Source organism: Canis aureus, chromosome 33 (assembly GCF_053574225.1).
Source record: "Canis aureus isolate CA01 chromosome 33, VMU_Caureus_v.1.0, whole genome shotgun sequence".
Lineage (NCBI taxonomy): Eukaryota > Metazoa > Chordata > Mammalia > Carnivora > Canidae > Canis > Canis aureus.
The window spans coordinates 41,430,993-41,451,997 of record NC_135643.1 but is presented as its reverse complement, the minus strand read 5'-3'; positions in this window follow the sequence as shown (position 1 = coordinate 41,451,997).

Genomic DNA, 21,005 nt, shown 5'->3' with positions numbered 1-21,005 from the left:
GGAAGAAATCACTAGGTCCAGGTGAGGCCCCGATGAGGAACTGAGAAACCAGGTTCCATGATGCCCATAGGAGGACCTGAGTCACCAGGTCCAGGTGAGGTCCCTGTGGGAACCAGTCACCTCGTCCAGGTGAGGCCCAGGTGGGACCACAGTCACCAGGTCCAGGTGAGGCCCAGTTATATAAGAGAGTATCCAGGTCCCAATGATGCGCCGGTAAGGACCAGAGTCAACAGGTGCAGGAGAGGTCCAAATATGGATCAAAGTCATTGTGTTCCAGGTGAGGCCAGATGGAGACCACAGGAACCAGGTCCAGGAGAGCCCCATATGGGAACCAGAGCCACCAGATCCAGGTGAGGTCCAGGTGTGGCCACAGTCACAAGGTCCAGGTGAGGTGCAGGTGGTAACAGGACTCACCGAGTCCAGGTGAGGCCCAGGTGGCGACAAGTTACCACATCCAGATGCGGACCAGCTAAGGACCAGAATCACCAGGCCCAATTGAACCCCAAGGGGTGACCAGAGTCTCCAGGTAAGGGTGAGGCCCAGAAGGGGAACCAGAGTAACCATTAAGTTTGCGGCCCAGAATGGGACCAGATGTCCCTGGTCAAAGTGAGGCTCATGTGGGGTATAGAGTATCCAGGTCCCAGTGATGCCTGGGTGAGGACCAGAGTCACTAGGGCCATGCAGGCCCAGATGGGGAACAGAATCACTAGGTCCTGGTGAGGCATAGAAACACACCCCAGTCAGCAGTATCAGGTGAGCCCCTTGTGGGAACCAGAGCCACTCTCTCCAGCTGAGTCACAGGTCCATGTGAGGCCCACGTGAGGACCAGATTCATCAGGTCGAATTGAGGCATAGCTGGGGACAAGAGTCACCAGGTCTGGGTGCGGCCTAGGTGGGGCAAGATTCAGCAGTTCTGATATAGGTCAAAATGGGGACGAGAAACACCAGGTCCAGGTGAGGCCAAACTGAGGACCAGAGTCACCAGATCCAGGTGAGGTCCATGTTGGAAAGAGAGTCACCAGGTCCAGGAGAGGTCCAGGTGTGGACCAGAGTCACCAGATCAGGTGAAGGCCAGTTGGAGACCAGAGTCACTAGGTCCGGTTGAGGCCCAGGTGAGGACCAGAGTTACCAGGTACACGTGAGGCCTTGGTGGGGATCAGAGGCAACAGGTCCATGTGAGGCCGGCTTGGGGACCATGGTCAACAGGTCTACTTGAGGCCCAGGAGTGGAACATAGTAAGCAGGTCCAGGTGAGTCCTCCGTGGTGAAAAGTGTCACCATGTCCAGATGAGGCCCTGGTGGGGACCAGGATCACCAGGTACAGGGGAGGACCTTGAAATAACCAGAGTAAACAGTTCGAGGTCAGGCGCAGGTGGCAACAAGTGTCAGGAGGTCCAGTCAGGCCAAAGTGGGTTTCACAGTCACTAGGGAACGGTGAGACCCAGAGGGGGACCAGAGTCATGTGGTCCAGGTGAGGTCCAGTTGTGGAACACAGTCACCGGGTCCCAATTTTGCCCTGGTGAGGACCATGGACAACAGGGCCAGGTGAAGCCCAGATGGGGACCGGAGTCCCCAAATCCAGGTGAAGCCCAGGTGGGGACCACGTCACCAGATCCAGGTTAGTCTCAGGTGCAGACCAGAATCACCAGGTCCAGGTGAGGCGGAGGTGGCAACCACACACACCAGGTCCCGGTGAGTCCTTGGTGGGGACCAGAGTCACGAGGTACATGAGAAGCTAGAAACACTGCAGCCACCAGGTCCACATGATGTCCATGTGGGAATGAGAATCACTAGTTACAGGTGAGGACCAGGTGGGGATCCGACTCACCATGTCCAGGTGAGACCCACGTGGGAAAAAGTGTCACCATGTCCAGGTGTGGCCCAGGTGAAGACCAGAGTTAATAGGTCCGGCTGGGTCACTGTTAGTGAACAGTGTAACCATATCCTGATGCTACCCAGGTGGGTGGCAGAGACACCAGGTCCTGGTGAGGCCTAAGTGAGACCAGAGACATGAGGTCCAGGTGAGATCCCGATGGGAACCACAGTCACCAGGTCAGGTGAGGCCATGCTTAGGATCAGAGTCACCAGTTACAGGTGCGGCCCAGGTGGAGCCAGAGTCACCTGGAACAGAAGAGGCCAAAGTCAGGACCAGTGTTACCAGGATCAGGTCACTCCAAGTGGGAATAGAGTAACCATGTCCCGATGATGCCAAGGTAGAACCAGAGTCACCGGGCCCAGAAGTGGCGCAGGTGGGGAGCATGTTCACTAGGTCCCGTTGAGGCCCAGTTGAGGACCAGAGTCACCAGGTCTAGGTGAAGCCTAGAGGGGTACCAGATTTACCTGGTCTGGTGACATCCAGATGGGGTCCAGAGTCCCCATGTCAGGCTGAGGCCCAGAAGGGATCCAGAGTCAACATATCCAGTTGAGGCTCAGGTGTGGAACAGAGTATCCAGGTCTAATGGTCCACAGGTGAGGATCAGAGTCACCAGATCTGGGTGAGGCCCAGTTAGGAGCAGAGTCAGCAGTTCCAGGTTAGCCAAGAAGAAGTCCACAGCAATCAGGTCCAGGTGTGGAAGAAAGTCAACAGGACTGGGAAAGGCCCAGATGGGGACCAGATTCACCAGGCCCAGGTGATTCCCATGTGGTGACCAGAGTTACCAGTTCCGGGTGACCACCAGGTAAGGACCAGATTCACCAGGTCCAAGTGAGGCCAACGTGGGGACCTAGTCACTAGGCAAGGGTGAGGCCAGGTGACAAACCCACTCACCAGTTCCAGGTGAGGCCAACCTGCAGGCCATGCAGAGGAACCAGGTCCCAAAGATGCTCAGGTAGGCACGAGAGTTACCAGCTCCAGGTGAGGCCAACCTACAGGCCATGCAGTGGAACCATGTCCCGATGATGCCCAGGTAGGGACCAGAGTTACCAGGTCCAGGTGAGGCTAACCTGCAGGTCATGCAGTGGAACCATGTCCCGATGATGCCCAGGTAGGGACCAGAGTCACCACGTCCAAATGAGGCCCAGATGGAGCATATTCACTAGGTCCAGGTGAGGCCCAGTTGAGGACCAGAGTCACCAGAGCTGTTTGAGGCCCAGAGGGGTACCATAATCCCCTGGTCCAGGTGACATCCATATGGGGACCAGAGTCACCAGGTCTGGTTGATAGCCAGAGAGGTTCCAGAGTCATCATGTCTAGGGGAGCCTCAGGTATGGAACCTAGTCACCAGGACCAATGATGCCCAGGTGAGGACCAGAGTTACCAGGTACACGAGAGGCCCCGGTGGGGATCGGAGGCAACAGGTCCATGTGAGGCCGGCTTGGGGACCATGGTCAACAGGTCTACTTGAGGCTCAGGTGTGGAACACAGTAACCAGGTCTAGGTGAGTAACCGGTGGTGACAAAAGTTACCACGTCCAGGTGAGGCCCAGGTGGGGACCAGGATCACCAGGTCCAGGGGAGGCCCTTGAAAGTACCAGAGTCAACAGTACGACGTCAGTCGCAGGTGGGAACCAGGGTCAGCAGGTCCAAGTCAGTCCAAAGTGGGGTTCACAGTTACTAAGGCACGGTGAGACCCAGAGGGGGACCAGAGTCGCCTGGTCCAGGTGAGGTACAGGTGTGGAACACAGTCACCAGGTCCCAATTTTGCCCAGTTGAGTACCATGGTCAACAGGGCCAGGTGATGCCCAGATGGGGACCGGACTCCCCAAATCCAGGTGAAGCCCAGGTGGAGACCACAGTCACCAGATCCAGGGTAGTCACAGGTGCAGACCAGAATCACCAGGTCCAGGTGAGGTGCAGGTGGCAACCACACTCTCCAGGTCCCGGTGAGGCCCTGGTGGAGACCAGAGTCACGAGGTACATGAGAAGCTAGAAACACTGCAGCCACCAGGTCCACATGATGTCCATGTGGGAACGACAATCACCAGTTACAGGTGAGGACCAGGTGGAGCCAGAGTCACCTGGTACAGAAGAGGCCAAAGTCAGGACCAGAGTTACCAGGATCAGGGCAGTCCCAGTGGGGAATAGAGTAACCATGTCCCAATGATTCCCAGGTAGAACCGGAGTCACCAGTTCCAGATGAGGCGGAGGTGGGGAGCATATTCACTAGGTCCCGGTGAAGCCCAGTTGAGGACCAGAGTCACCAGGTCAAGGTGAGGCCTAGAGGGGTACCAGATTCACCTGGGCTTGGTGACATCCAGATGGGGCCCATGTCACCATGTCAGGCTGAGGCCCAGAGGGGATCCAGAGTCATCATTTCCAGGTGAGGCTCAGGTGTGGAAAAGAGTATCCACGTCATAATGGTCCACAGGTGAGGACCAGAGTCACCAGATCTGGGTGACGCCCAGTAAGGATCAGAGTCAGCAGTTCCAGGTGAAGCCAAGTAGGAGTCCACAGCAAACAGGTCCAGGTGAGGCCAACCTGCAGGCCGTGCAGTGGAACCATGTCCCGATGATGCCCAGGTAGGGACCAGAGTTAACAGGTCCAGCTGAGGCCAACCTGAAGTCCATGCAGTGGAACCATGTCCCGATGATGCCCAGGTAGGGATCAGATTCATCAGGTCCAATGAGATCCAGATGGAGCATATTCACTAGGTCCAGGTGAGGTCCAATGGAGGACCAGAGTCACAGGACATGGTTGAGGCCTACCGGGGTACCAGAATCACCTGGTCCAGGTGACATCCAGTTGGGGACCAGAGTCACCAGGTCAGGATGAGGCCCAGAGAGGTTCCAGAGTCATCATGTCCAGGTGAGGCTCAGGTGTGGAACAGAGTCACCAGGTACCAAAGATGCCCAGGTGAGGACCAGAGTCACCAGGTCTGGGTAATGCGCAGATAGGATCAGAGTCACCAGTTCCAGGTGAGGCCAAGAAAGAGTCCACAGCAATCAGATCCAGGTGGGGAACAAAGTCACCAGGACTGGGTGAGGCCCAGATGGGGACCAGATTCACCAGGTCCAGGTGAGGCCCAGGTGGTGACCAGAGACCCCGGGGCGGGGAGACGACCAGGTAAGGACCAGATTCACCAGGTCCAAGAGGCCCAAGCGGGGACCTGTGTCCCCAGGTACGGGTGAGGCACAGGTTGCAACCAAACTCACCATGTCCAGGAGAGGCCATCCTTCGCGCCATGCAGAGGAACCGTGTCCCGATGATGTACATGTAGGAACCAGAGTTACCAGGTCCAGGTGATGCCAACCTGTAGGCCATGCAGTGGAACCATGTCCCGATGATGCCCAGGTAGGGACCAAAGTCACCAGGTCCAAATGAGGCCCAGATGGAGCATATTCACCAGGTCCAGGTGAGGCCCAGGTGGTGACCAGAGTCCTCGGTTCTGGGAGAGGACCAGGTAAGCACCAGATTCACCAGGTTCAAGAGGCCCACGTGGGGAATTAGTCACCAGTTTTGGATTAGGCCCAGGTGGCAACCCCACTCACCAGGTCCAGGTGACGCCAAGCTGCAGGCCAGAGTCACCAGATCCAGGTGAGACCCTAGTGGGGACCGGAGTCACCAGGTAAATGTGAGTCTACAAGAATACCACAGTCACCAGGTCCAGGTGTGGTTCATGTGGGAACGAGAGTCACCAGGTCCAGGTGAGACCCAGGTGGGGACCACAGTCACCAGGTGCAGTTTGTGGCTTACGTGGGGGGACCAGAGTCATCAGGACCATTTGCGGCCAAAGTGTGCAGCAAATTTATCATGTCCAAGTGAGGCCCAGGTGGGGAACAGAGTAACAATGTCCCATTGATGCCAGGTGGGAAAAGAGTCACAAGGTCCAGATGAGGCCTAAGTGAGGAGTAGATTCACCAGGTTCTTTTGAGGCCCAGTTGAGGACCAGTGTCACCAGCTCCGGGTGAGTCCCAGAGGGGGACCAGAGTCACCCGGTTCTGGTGATATCCAGGTGTGGACCAGAGTCACCACGTCAGGGTGAGGCCCAGACGGGGACGAGAATCACTAAGTCCAGGTGAGTCCCTGATGTGGAACTGAGAAACCAGGTCCCATGATGCCCATTTGAGGACCTGAGTCACCAGGTCCAGGTGAGGTCCCTGTGGGAACCAGTGACCTCATCCCGGTGAGGCCCAGGTGGGACCACATTCATCAGGTCCAGGTGAGGCCCAGGTATATAAGAGAGTATCCAGGTCCCAATGATGCCCAGGTAAGGACCAGAGTCAACAGGTCCATGAGAGGCACAAATATGGATCAGAGTCATTGTGTTCCAGGTGAGGCCAGATGGAGACCACAGGAACCAGGTCCAGGAGAGACCCATATGGGAACCAGAGACACCAGATCGAGGTGAGGTCCACGTGGGACCAGAGTTACAAGGTCCAGGTGAGGCGCTGTTGGCACCAGGGTTCACCTAGTCCAGATGAGGCCCAGGTGGCGATAAGTCACCAGATCCAGGTGCGGACCAGCTATGGACCAGATTCACCAGGCCCAATTGAACCCCAAGCGGTGACCAGAGTCACCAGGTAAGGGTGAGGCCCAGAGGGGGAACCAGAGTAACCAGTTTAGTTTGCGGCCCAGAATGGGACCAATGGTCCCTGGTCAAAGTGAGGCCCAGGTATGGAATAGAGTATCCAGGTCCCAATGGTTCCTGGGTGAGGACCAGAGTCACTAGGGCCATGCAGGCCCAGATGGGGAACAGAATCACTAGGTCCTGGTGAGGCATAGAATAAGACCACAGTCAGTAATATCAGGTGAGCCCCTTGTGGGAACCAGAGCCACTCAACCAGCTGAGTCCCAGGTCCATGTGAGGCCCACGTGAGGTCCAGATTCATCAGGTCGAATTGAGGCATAGCTGGGGACAAGAGTCACCAGGTCTGGGTGCGGCCTAGGTGGGGCAAGATTCAGCAGTTCTGAGATAGGTCAAAGTGGGGACGAGAGACACCAGGTCCAGGTGAGGCCAAACTGAGGACCAGAGTCACCAGATCCAGGTGAGGTCCAGGTGGGGATCAGAGTCACTAGGTCCAGATGAGACCCAGGTGGGGACCAGAGTTACCAGTTACACGTGAGACCCAGCTGGGGATCAGAGACAACAGGTCCATGTGAGGCCAGCTTGGGGACCATGGTCAACAGGACTACTTGAGGCCCAGGTGTGGAACACAGTAAGCTGGTCCAGGTGAGTCCCCGGTGGTGACAAGAGTCACCACGTCCAGGTGAGGCCCAGGTGGGCACCAGGATCACCAGGTACAGGGGAGGCCCTTGAAAGAACCACAGTCAACAGTTCGAAATCAGACACAGGTGGCAACTAGGGTCAGAAGGTTCAAGTCAAGCCAAAGTCGGGTACACAGTCACTACGGCACGGTGATACCATGATTGGGACCAGAGTCACCTGGTCCAGGTGAGGTCCAGTTGTGGAACACAGTCACCGGGTCCCAGTTTTGCCAGGTTGAGGACCATGGTCAACAGGGCCAGGTGAGGCCCAGATGGGGACCTGAGTCCCCAAAGCAGTGAAGGCGAGGTGGGGACCACATCACCATATCCAGGGTAGTCTCCCGTGCAGACCAGAATCATCAGGTCCAGGTGAGGTGCAGGTGGCAACCACACTCACCAGGTCCCGGTGAGGCCCTGGTGGGGACCAGAGTCACGAGGTACATGAGAATCTAGAAACACTGCAGCCACCAGGTCCACATGATGTACATATGGGAACGAGAATCACCAGTTACCAGTGAGGACCAGGTGGGGATCCGACTCACAATGTCCTGGTAAGACCCATGTGGGAACCAGTGTCACCATGTCCAAGTGTGGACCAGGTGAAGACCAGAGTTAATAGTGAACAGTGTAACCATATCCTGATGCTACCCAGGTGGGTACCAGAGACACCAGGTCCTGGTGAGGCCCAGGTGGGACCAGAGACCTGAGGTCCAGGTGAGGTCCGATGAGAACCACAGTCACCAGGTCAGGTGAGGCCATGCTTTGGATCAGAGTCACTAGTTACTGGTGAAGCCCAGGTTTGAGCCAGAGTCACCTAGTACAGAAGATGCCAACGTCAGGACCAGAGTTACCAAGATCAGGTCTGTCCCAGTGGGGAATAGAGTAACCATGTCCCGGTGATGCCCAGGTAGAACCAGAGTCACCAGGTCCAGATGAGGCGCAGGTGTGGAGCATGTTCACTAGGTCCCGGTGAGGCCCAGTTGAGGCCCAGAGTCACCAGGACAAGTTGAGGCCTAGAGGGGTTCCAGATTCACCTGGTCTAGGTGACATCCAGACGGGGACCAGAGTCACCATGTCAGGGTGAGGCCCAGAGGGGATCCAGAGTCAGCATGTCCACGTGAGCCTCAGGTGTGGAACAGAGTATCCAGGTCATAATGGTCCACAGGTGAGTACCAGAGTCACCAGATCTGGGTGAGGCCCAGTTAGGATCAGAGTCAACAGTTCCAGTTGAGGCCAAGAAGGAGTCCACAGCAATCAGGTCCAGGTGGGGAAGAAAGTCAACAGGACTGGGTGAGGCCCAGATGGGGACCAGAATCACCAGGTCCAGGTGATTCCCAGGTGGTGACCAGGGTTACCAGGTCCGGGGGAGGACCAGGTAAGGATCAGATTCACCAGGTCCAAGTGAGGCCCACGTGGGGACCTGTGTCACCAGGTATGGGTGAGCCCCAGGTGGCAACCCCACTCACCAGGTCTGGCTGAGACCAACATACTGGCCATGCAGAGGAACCGTGTTCCGATGATGTCCAGGTAGGGACCAGAGTTACCAGGTCCAGGTGAGGCCAACCTGCAGGCCATGCAGTGGAACCATGTCCCGATGGTGCCCACGTAGGTTCCAGAGGCACGAGCTCCAAATGAGGCCCAGATGGAGCATATTCACTAGGTCCAGGTGAGGCCCAGTTGAGGACTAGAGTCACCAGATCTGGTTGAGGCCTAGAGGGGTACCAGAATCCCCTGGTCCAGGTGACATACAGATGGGGACCAGAGTCACCAGGTCAGGGTGAGGCACAGAGAGGTTCGAGAGTCATCCTGTCCAGCTGAGGCTCAGCTGTGGAACAGAGTCACCAGGTACCAATGATGCCCAGGTGAGGACCAGAGTCACCAGATCTGGGTGACGCGCAGATAGGATCAGAGTCACCAGGTCCAGGTGAGTCCAAGAAAGAGTCCACAGCAATCACGTCCAGGTGGGGAACAAAGTCACCAGGACTGGGTGAGGCCCAGATGGGGACCAGATTCACCAGGTCCAGGTGAGGCCCAGTTGGTGACCAGAGTCCCCGGTTCTGGGAGAGGACCAGGTAAGGACCAGAATCACCAGGTCCAAGAGGCCCACGTGGGGACCTGAGTCACCAGGTATGGGTGAGGCTCAGGTGGCAACCCAAATCACCAGGTCCAGGTGAGGCCAGCCTGCAGGCCAGAGTCACCAGATCCAGGTGAGGCCCGGTGGGGACGGGAGTCACAAGGTAAATGTGAGTCTACAAGAACACCACAGTCACCAGGTCCAGGTGTGGTTCATGTGGGAACAGGAGTCACCAGATCCAGCTGAGAACCAGTTGGGGACGACAAGTCACCAGGTCCAGATTGAGGCCTAGGTTGGAGGACGAGAGTCATCAGGACCAGTTGAGGCCAAAGTGTGCAGCAAAGTTATCATGTCCAGGTGAGGACCAGGTGGGGAACAGAGTAACCATGTCCCATGATGCCAGGTGGGAAAAGAGTCACAAGGTCCAGACGAAGCCTAAGTTTGGAGTAGATTCACCAGGTCCTGTTGAGGCCCAGCTGAGGACCAGTGTCCCCAGCTCTGGGTGTGTCACCCGGTTCTGGTGATATCCAGGTAGGGACCAGTGTCACAAGTCAGGGTGAGGCCCAGAGGGGGACGAGAATCACTAGGTCCTGGTTAGGCATAGAATAAGACCACAATCACCAGTATCAGGTGTGCCCCATGTGGGATCCAGAGCCACTCTATCCAGCTGAGTCCCAGGTTCATGTGAGCCCTACGTCAGAACCAGATTCATCTGGTCGAATTGAGGCATAGCTGGGGACAAGAGTCACCAGGTGTGGTTACGGCCTACGTGGGGCAAATTCAGCAGTTCTCAGTTAGGTCAAAGTTGGGACAAGAGACACCACGTCCAGGTGAGGCCAAACTGAGGACCAGAGTCACCAGATCCAGGTGAGCTCCATGTTGGAAAGAGAGTCACCAGGTCCAAGAGAGGTCCAGCTGGGGACCAGAGTCACCAGATTCAGGTGAATTCCAGGTGGGGACCAGAGTCACCAGATCCAGGTGAAGCCCAGGTAGGGACCTGAGTCACTAGGTCCAGATGAAGCCTAGGTGAGGGCCAGAGTTACCAGGTACACGTGAGGCCCTGGTGGGGATCAGAGGCAACAGGTGCATGTGAGGCCTGCTTGGGGACCATGGTCAACAGGTCTACATTAGGCCCAGGTGGAACACAGTAACCAGGTCCAGGTGAGCTCCGGTGGTGACAAGAGTCACCACGTCCAGGTGAGGCCCAAGTTGGGACCATGATCACCAGGTACAGGGGAGGCCCTTGAAAGAATCAGAGTCAACTGTTCGAGGTCAATCACTGGTGGCAACCGGGGTCAGCAGGTTCATGTCAGGCCAAAGTGTGGTTGACAGTCACTAGGGTATGTTGAGACCCAGAGGGGGACCAGAGTCACCTGGTCCAGGTGAGTTCCAGTTGTGGAACACAGTCTCTGGGTCCCAATTATGCCCAGTTGAGGACCATGTTCAACAGGGCCAGGTGAGGCCCAGATGGGGACTGGAGTCCCCAAATTCAGTTGAAGCCCTTGTGGGGACCACAGTCACCAGATCCAGGGTAGTCTCAGGTGGAGACCAGAATCAAGAGGTCCTGGTGAGGTGCAGGTGGCAACCACACTCACCAAGTCCCGGTGAGGCCCTGGTGGGGACCAGAGTCACGAGGTACATGAGAAGCTAGAAACACTGCAGCCACCAGGTCCACATGATGTCCATGTGGGAACGAGAATTACAAGTTACAGGTGAGGACCAGGTGGGGATCCGACTCACCATTTCCAGGTGAGACCCTGGTGGGAACCAGTGTCACCATGTCCAAGTGTGGACAAGTTGACGACGAGAGTTAATAGGTCCGGCCGGGTCACTGTTAGTGAACAGTGTAACCATATCCTGATGCTACTCAGGTGGGTACCAGATACAAGGTCCTGGTGAGTCCCATTTGGACCAGAGACATGAGGACCAGGTGAGGTACCGATGGAAACCATAGACACCAGGTCAGGTGAGGCCATGCTTAGGATCAGAGTCACCAGTTACAGGTGAGGCCCAGGTGGAGCCAGAGTCACCTGGTAGAGAAGAGGCCAAAGTCAGGACCAGAGTTACCAGGATCAGGTCAGTCCCAGTGGGGAATAGAGTAACCATGTCTCGATGATGCCCAGGTAGAACCAGAGTCACCAGGTCCAGATGAGGCGCAGGTTGGGAGCATGTTCACTAGGTCCCCGTGAGGCCCAGGTCAGGACCAGAGTCACCAGGTCAAGTTGAGGCCTAGAGGGATACCAGATTCACCTAGTCTATGTGACATCCTGATGGGGACCAGAGTCACCAGGTCAGGGTGAGGACCAGAGAGGTTCCAGAGTCATCATGTCCAGGTGAGGCTCAGGTGTGGAACAGAGTCACCAGGTACCAAAGATGTCAAGGAGAGGACCAGATTCACCAGGTCTCGGTGATGCGCAGATAGGATCAGAGTCACCAGTCCCAGGTGAGGTCAAGAAAGAGTCCACAGCAATCTGATTCAGGTGGGGAACAAAGTCACCAGGACTGGGTGAGGCCCAGATGGGGATCGGATTTACCAGATCCAGGTGAGGCCCAGGTGGTGACCAGATTCTCCGGGTCTGGGAGATCACCAGGTAAGGTCCAGATTCACCAGGTGCAAGAGGCCCACGAGGGGACCTGAGTTACCAGGTATGTGTGAGGCCCAGTTCTCAACCCCACTCACCAGTTCCAGTTGAGGCCAACCTGCATGCCAAAGTCAACAGATCCACGTGAGTCCCTATTGGGCACCAGAGACAGCAGGTAAAAATGAGTCTACAAGAACACCACAGTCACCAGGTCCAGGTGTGGTTCATGTGGGAACGAGATTCACCAGGTCCAGGTGAGACCCATGTGGGGACGACAGACACCAGGTCCAGAATGAGGCCTAGGAGGGGGACCAGAGTCATCAGGACCAGTTGAGGCCCAAGTGTGGAGCAAAGTTATCATGTCCAGGTGAGGCTCAGAGGTGAACAGAGTATCCAGGTCATAATGGTCCAGAGGTGAGGACCAGAGTCACCAGATCTGTGTGAGGTCCAGTTAGGATCAGAGTCACCAGATCCAGGTGAGGCCAAGAAGGAGTCCACAGCAATCAGGTCCAGGTTGGGAACAAAGTCACCACGACCGGGTGAGGCCCAGATTGGGAACAGATTCACCAGGTCCAGGTGAGGCCCTGGTGGTGACCAGAGTCCCCGGGGATGGGAGACGACCAGATAAGGACGAGATTCACCAGGTCCACGAGGCCCACGAGGGGACCTGTGTCACCAGGTATGGGTGAGGCACAGGTGGCAACCACACTCACCAGGCCCAGGAGAGGCCATGCAGAGGAACCGTGTCCCGATGATGCCCATGTAGGAACCAGATGTACCAGGTCCAAATGAGGCCAAGATGGAGCATATTCACTAAGTCCAGGTGAGGCCCAGTTGAGGACCAGAGTCACCAGATCTGGTTGAGGCCTAGAGGGGTACCAGAATCACCTGGTCCAGGTGATATCCAGATGGGGACCAGAGTCACCAGGTCAGGGTGAGGGCCAGAGGGGTTCCAGAGTCATCATGTCCAGGTGAGGCTCATGTGTGGAACAGAGTCACCAGGTACCAATGATGCCCAGGTGAGGACCAGAGTCACCAGGTCTGGGTGACGCGCAGATAGGATCGGAGTCACCAGTTCCAGGTGAGGCCAAGAAAGAGTCCACAGCAATCATGTCCAGGTGGAGAACAAAGTCACTAGGACTGGGTGAGGCCCAGATGGGGACCAGATTCACCAGGTCCAGGTGAGGCCCAGTTGGTGACCAGAGTCCCCGGGTCGGGGAGAACCAGGTAAGGACCAGATTCACCAGGTCCAAGAGGCCCACGTGGGGACTTGAGTCACCAGGTATGGGTGAGGCCCAGGTGGAAACCCCACTCACCAGGTCCAGGTGAGGCCAACTTGCAGGACAGAGTCACCAGATCCAGGTGAGTCTCTAGTGGGGAACGGAGTCACCAAGTAATAGTGACTACAAGAACACCTCAGTCACCAGGTCCACGTGTTGTTCATGTGGGAACGAGAGTCACCAGGTCCATGTGAGGCCCAGGTGTAGCCAGAGTCACCTGGTACAGAAGAGGCCAAAATCAGGACCAGAGTTACCAGGATTAGGTCAGTCCCAGTGAGGAATAGAGTAACCATGTCCCGATGATGCCCAGGAAGAACCAGAGTCACCAGGTCCAGATGAGGTGCAGGTGGGGAGCATGTTCACTAGATCCCTGTGAGACCCAGTTGAGGAACAGATTTACCAGGTCAAGTTGAGGCCTAGAGGGGTACCAGATTCACCTGGTCTAGGTGACATCCAGATGGGGACCACAGTCAAAATGTGAGGCTGAGGCCCAGAGGGGATCCAGAGTCATCATATCCAGGAGAGGCTCAGGTGTGGAACAGAGTATCCAGGTCATAAAGGTCCACATGTGAGGACCAGAGTCACCAGATCTGGGTGAGGCCAAGTTAGTATCAGAGTCACCAATTCCAGGTGAGGCCAAGAAGGAGTCCAAAGCAATCAGGTCCAGGTGGGGAACTAATTCACCAGGACTGGATGAGGCAGAGATTGGAATCAGATTCACCAGGTCCAGGTGATTCCCAGGTTGTGACCAGACTTAGCAGTTCCAGGTGAGGACCAGGTAAGGACCAGATTCACCAGTTCCAAGTGATGCGCATGTGGGGACCTGTGTCACCAGGTATGGGTGAGGCATAGGTGACAACCCCACTCACCAGGTCCAGGTGAGGACAACCTGCAGGCCATGCAGAGGAACCATGTCCCGATGATGCCCAGGTAGGGACTAGACTTACCAGGTCCAGGTGAGGCCAACCTGCAGGCCATGCAGTGGAACCATGTCCCGATGATGCCCCGGTAGGGACCAGAGTCACCAGGTCCAAATGAGGCCCAGATGGAGCATATTCACTAGGTCCAGGTGAGGCCCAGTTGAGGACCAGAGTCACCAGATCTGGTTGAGGCCTAGAGGGGTACCAGAATCACCTGGTCCAGGTGATATCCAGATGGGGACCAGAGTCACCAGGTCAGGGTGAGGGCCAGAGGGGTTCCAGAGTCATCATGTCCAGGTGAGGCTCATGTGTGGAACAGAGTCACCAGGTACCAATGATGCCCAGGTGAGGACCAGAGTCACCAGGTCTGGGTGACGCGCAGATAGGATCAGAGTCACCAGTTCCAGGTGAGGCCAAGAAAGAGTCCACAGCAATCATGTCCAGGTGGAGAACAAAGTCACTAGGACTGGGTGAGGCCCAGATGGGGACCAGATTCACCAGGTCCAGGTGAGGCCCAGTTGGTGACCAGAGTCCCCGGGTCGGGGAGAACCAGGTAAGGACCAGATTCACCAGGTCCAAGAGGCCCACGTGGGGACTTGAGTCACCAGGTATGGGTGAGGCCCAGGTGGAAACCCCACTCACCAGGTCCAGGTGAGGCCAACTTGCAGGACAGAGTCACCAGATCCAGGTGAGGCTCTAGTGGGGAACGGAGTCACCAAGTAATAGTGACTACAAGAACACCTCAGTCACCAGGTCCACGTGTGGTTCATGTGGGAACGAGTGTCACCAGGTCCATGTGAGGCCCAGGTGTAGCCAGAGTCACCTGGTACAGAAGAGGCCAAAATCAGGACCAGAGTTACCAGGATTAGGTCAGTCCCAGTGAGGAATAGAGTAACCATGTCCCGATGATGCCCAGGAAGAACCAGAGTCACCAGGTCCAGATGAGGTGCAGGTGGGGAGCATGTTCACTAGATCCCTGTGAGACCCAGTTGAGGAACAGATTTACCAGGTCAAGTTGAGGCCTAGAGGGGTACCAGATTCACCTGGTCTAGGTGACATCCAGATGGGGACCACAGTCAAAATGTGAGGCTGAGGCCCAGAGGGGATCCAGAGTCATCATATCCAGGAGAGGCTCAGGTGTGGAACAGAGTATCCAGGTCATAAAGGTCCACATGTGAGGACCAGAGTCACCAGATCTGGGTGAGGCCAAGTTAGTATCAGAGTCACCAATTCCAGGTGAGGCCAAGAAGGAGTCCAAAGCAATCAGGTCCAGGTGGGGAACTAATTCACCAGGACTGGATGAGGCAGAGATTGGAATCAGATTCACCAGGTCCAGGTGATTCCCAGGTTGTGACCAGACTTAGCAGTTCCAGGTGAGGACCAGGTAAGGACCAGATTCACCAGTTCCAAGTGATGCGCATGTGGGGACCTGTGTCACCAGGTATGGGTGAGGCATAGGTGACAACCCCACTCACCAGGTCCAGGTGAGGACAACCTGCAGGCCATGCAGAGGAACCATGTCCCGATGATGCCCCAGTAGGGACCAGAGTCACCAGGTCCAAATGAGGCCCAGATGGAGCATATTCACTAGGTCCAGGTGAGGCCCAGTTGAGGACCAGAGTCACCAGATCTGGTTGAGGCCTAGAGGGGTACCAGAATCACCTGGTCCAGGTGATATCCAGATGGTGACCAGAGTCACCAGGTCAGGGTGAGTCCCAGAGAGGTTCCAGAGTCATCATGTCCAGGTGAGGCTCATGTGTGGAACAGAGTCACCAGGTACCAATGATGCCCAGGTGAGGACCAGAGTCACCAGGTCTGGGTGACGCGCAGATAGGATCAGAGTCACCAGTTCCAGGTGAGGCCAAGAAAGAGTCCACAGCAATCATGTCCAGGTGGAGAACAAAGTCACCAGGACTGGGTGAGGCCCAGATGGGGACCAGATTCACCAGGTCCAGGTGAGTCCCAGGTGGTGACCAGAGTCCCCGTGTCTGGGAGAGGACCACGTAAGGACCAGATTCACCAGGTCTAAGAGGCTCACGTGGGGACCTGAGTCACCAGGTTTGGGTGAGGCACAGGTGGCAACCCCACTCATCAGGTCCATGTGAGGCCAACCTGCAGGCCAGAGTCACCAGATCCATGTGAGGCCCTAGTGGGTACCTGAGTCACCAGGTAAATGTGAGACTACAAGAACAACACAGTCACCATGTCCAGGTGTGGTTCAGGTGGGGACGACAGTCACCAGGTCCAGGTGAGGCCCCGGTGGGGACGACAGTCACAAGGTCCAGGTGAGGTGAAGGTGGCAACAGGATTCACCAAGTCCAGGTTAGGCCCAGGTGGAGACCAGTCACCAGGTCCAGATTGAGGCCTAGGTGGGGGGACCAGAGTCATCAGGACCAGTTGAGGACAAAGTGTGGAGCAAAGTTATCATGTCTAGGAGAGGCCCAGGTGAGGAACAGAGTAACCATGTCCCATTGATGCCAGGTGGGAAAAGAGTCAGAAGGTCCAGACGAGGCCTAAGTGAGGAGTGGATTCACAAGGTCCTGTTGAGGCCCAGCTGAGGACCAGTCTCCCCAGCTCCCGGAGAGCCCACAGGGGGACCAGAGTCACCCGGTTCTGGTGATATCCAGGTGGGGACCAGAGTCAGCACGTCAGGGTGAGGCCCAGAGGTGGACGAGAATCACAAGGTCCAGGTGAGGTCCCGATGTGGAACTGAGAAACCAGGTCCCATGATGCCCATATGAACACCTGAGTCACGAGGTCCAGGTGATTTCCCTGTGGGAACCATTCACCTCGTCCAGGTGAAGCCCAGGTGGGACCACAGTCACCAGGTCCAGGTGAGGCCCAGGTATATAAGAGAGTATCCAGGTCCCAATGATACACAGGTAAGGACCAGAGTCAACAGGTCCAGGAGAGGCCCAAATATGGATCAGAGTCATTGTGTTCCAGGTGAGGCCAGATGGAGACCACAGGAACCAGGTCCAGGAGAGCCCCATATGGGAACCAGAGCCACCATCCAGGTGAGGTCCAGTTGGCACCACAGTCTCAAGGTCCAGGTGAGGCGCAGCAGGCAACAGGATTCACCAATTCCAGGTGAGGCCCAGGTGGCGACCAGTCACCACAACCAGGTGCAGACCAGCTAAGGACCACATTCACCAGGCCCAAGTGAATCCCAAGGCGTGACCAGAGTCACCAGGTAAGGGTGAGGTTCAGAGGGGGAACCAGAGTAACCAGTTTAGTTTGAGGCCCAGAATGGGACTAGAGGTCCCGGGTCAAAGTGAGGCCCAGGTGTGGAATAGAGTATCCAGGTCCCAATGATGCCTGGGTGAGGACCAGAGTCACTAGGGCCATGCAGGCCCAGATGGGGAACAGAATCACTAGGTCCTGGTGAGGCATAGAATAAGACCACAGTCACCAGTATCTGGTGTGCCCCTTGTGGGAACCAGAGCCACTCTATCCAGCTGAGTCCCAGGTCCATGTGAGGCCCACGTGAGGACCAGATTCATCAGGTCGAATTGAGGCATAGCTGGGGACAAGAGTCACCAGGTCGGGGTGCGGCCTAGGTGGGGCAAGATTCAGCTTTCTGAGTTAGGTCAAAGTGGGGACGAGAGACACCAGGTCCAGGAGAGGCCAAACTGAGGAAGAGTCACCAGATCCAGGTGAGGTCCATGTTGGAAAGAGAGTCACCAGGTCCAGGAGATGTCCAGGTGGGGACCAGAGTCACCAGATACAGGTGAAGTCCAGGTGGGGACCAGACTCTCCAGATATAGGTGAAGCCCATGTGGGCACCAGAGTCACTAGGTCCAGATGAGGCCCAGGTGAGGATCAGAGTTACCAGGTACACGTGAGGCCCCAGCGGGGATCACAGCCAAAAGGTCCACGTGAGGCCGGCTTGGGGACCATGGTCAACAGGTCTACCTGAGGCCCAGGTGTGGAACACTGTAAGCCTGTCCAGGTGGGTCCCCAGTGGTGACAAGAGTCACCACGTCCAGTTGAGGCCCAATTGGGGACCAGGATCACCAGGTACAGGCTAGGCCCTTGAAAGAACCAGAGTCAACAGTTCGAGGTGGCGCAGGTGGCAACCAGGGTCAGGAGGTCCAAGTCAGGCCAAACTTGGGTTCACAGTCACTAGGGCACAGTGAGACCCAGAGGGGGACCAGAGTCACCTGGTCCAGGTGAGGTCCAGTTGTGGAACACAGTCACCGGGCCCCAATTTTGTCCAGTTGAAGACCATGGACAACAGGGCCAGGTGAGGCCGGGATGGGGACCGGAGTCCCCAAATCCAGGTGAAGCCCAGGTTGGGACCAAAGTCACAAGATCCAGGGTAGTCTCAGGTGCAGACCAGAATCACCAGGTCCTGGTGAGGTGCAGGTGGGAACCACACTCACCAGGTCCCGGTGAGGCCCTGGTGCGGCCCTGATTCTCTAAGTACATGAGAAGCTAGAAACACTGCAGCCACCAGTTCCACATGATGTCCATGTGGGAAGGAGAATCACCAGTTACAGGTGAGGACCAGGTGGGGATCCGACTCACCATGTCCAGGTGATACCCAGGTGGGAACCAGTGTCACCATGTCCAGGTGTGGCCCAGGTGAAGACCAGAGTTTATAGGTCCGGCTGGGTCACTGTTAGTGAACAGTGTAACCATATCCTGATGCTACCCAGGTGGGTACCAGAGACACCAGGCCCTGGTGAGGCCCAGGTGGGACTAGAGACAAGAGGTCCAGGTGAGGTCCCGATGGGAACCACAGTACCAGGTCAGGTGAGGCCATGCTTAGGATCAGATTCACCAGTTAAAGGTTTGGCCCAGGTGGAGCCAGAGTCACTTGGTACAGAAGAGGCCAAAGTCCGGACCAGAGTTACCAGGATCAGGTCAGTCCCAGTGGGGAACAGAGTAACCATGTCCCGATGATGCCCAGATAGAACCAGCGTCACCAAGTCCAGATGAGGCGCAGGTGGGGAGCATATTCACTAGGTTCCGTTGAGGCCCTGTTGAGGACCTGAGTCACCAGGTCTAGTTGAGGCCTAGAGGGGTACCAGATTCACCTGATCTAGGTGACATCCAGATGGGGACCAGAGTCACCATGTCAGGCTGAGGACCAGAGGGGATCCAGAGTCATCATGTCCAGGTGAGGCTCAGGTGTGGAACAGAGTATCCAGGTCATAATGTTCCACAGGTGAGGACCAGAGTCACCAGATCTGGGTGAGGCCCAGTTAGGATCAGAGTCACCAGTTCCAATGAGGTCAAGAAAGGGTGCACAGCAATCAGGTCCAGGTGGGGAAGAAAGTCAACAGGACTGTGTGAGGCCCAGATGGGGACCATATTCACCAGGTCCAGGTGATTCCCAGGTGGTGACCAGGGTTACCAGGTCCGGGTGAGGACCAGGTAAGGACCAGATTCACCAGGTCCAAGTGAGGCCCACGTGGGGACCTGTGTCACCAGGTATGGGTGAGACCCAGGTGGCAACCCCACTCACCAGTTCCGGCTGAGGCCAACATGCAGGCCATGCAGAGGAACCGTGTCCCCATGATGTCCAGGTAGGGACCAGAGTTACCAGGTCCAGGTGAGGCCAGCATGCAGGCCAGAGTCACCAGATCCAGGTGAGGCCCTAGTGGGGATGGGGGTCACAAGATAAATGTGAGTCTACAAGCACACCACAGTCACCAGGTCAAAGTGTGGTTCATGTGGGAACGGGAGTCACCAGGTCCAGCTGAGACCCAGTTGGGGACGACAGTCACCAGTCCAGAATGAGGCCTAGATTGGGGGACGAGAGTCATCAGGACCAGTTGACGCCAAAGTGTGCAGCAAAGTTATCATGTCAAGGTGAGGCCCAGGTGGGGAACAGAGTAACCATGTCCCATTGATGCCAGGTGGGAAAAGAGTCACAAGGTCCAGAAGAAGCCTAAGTTTGGAGTAGATTCACCAGGTCCTGTTGAGGCCCACCTGAGGACCAGTGTCCCTTCTCCGGGTGTGTCACCCGGTTCTGGTGATATCCATGTGGGGACCAGTGTCACAAGTCAGGGTAAGGCCCTGAGGGGGACGAGTATCACTAGGTCCAGGTGAGGCCCCGATGTGGAACTGTGAAACCAGGTCCCAAGATGCCCATATGAGGACCTGAGTCACCAGGTCGAGGTGAGGTCCCTGTGGGAACCAGTCACCCCGTCCAGGTGAGGCCCAGGTGGGACCAAAGTCACCAGATCTGGTTGACCCTAGAGGGATACCAGAATCACCTGGACCAGGTGAAATCCAGATGGGGACCAGAATCACCAAGTCAGGGTGAGGCCTAGAGAGGTTCCAGAGTCATCATGTGCAGGTGTGACTCCGGTGTGGAAGAGAGTATCCAGGTCATAATTTTCCATAGGTGAGGACCAGAGTCACCATATCTGGGTGAGGCCCAGTTAGGATCAGAGTCACCAGTTCCAGGTGAGGTCAAGAAGGAGTCCACAGCAATCAGGTCCAGGTGCGGAACAAAATCATCAGGACTGGGTGAAGCCCAGATGGGGACCAGATTCACCAGGTCCACGTGATTCCCAGGTGGTGACCAGATTTACCAGATTCACCAAGTCCAGGTGATTCTCAGGTGGTGACCAGAATTACCAGATACACCAGATCCAAGTTAGACCCACGTGGGGACCTGTGTCACCTAGTATGGGTGAGGCCCAAGTGGTAACCCCACTCACCAGGTCCAGGTGAGGCCATCCTGCAGGCCTTGCAGTGGAACCACGTCCCGAAGATGCCCATCTAGGGACTAGAGTTACCAGGTCCAGGTGAGGACAACCTGCAGGCAAGAGTCACCAGATCCAGGTGGGGACCAGAGTCTCCAGGTAAATGTGAGTCTACAAGAACACCACAGTCACCAGGTCCAGGTGTGGTTCAGGTGGGAACGAGAGTCACCATGTCCAGGTGAGAGCCTGGTGGGGACCACAGTCACCAGGTCCAGATTGTGGCCTAGGTGGGGGGACAAGAGTCATCAGGATCATTTGAGGCCAAAGTGTGGAGCAAAGTTATCG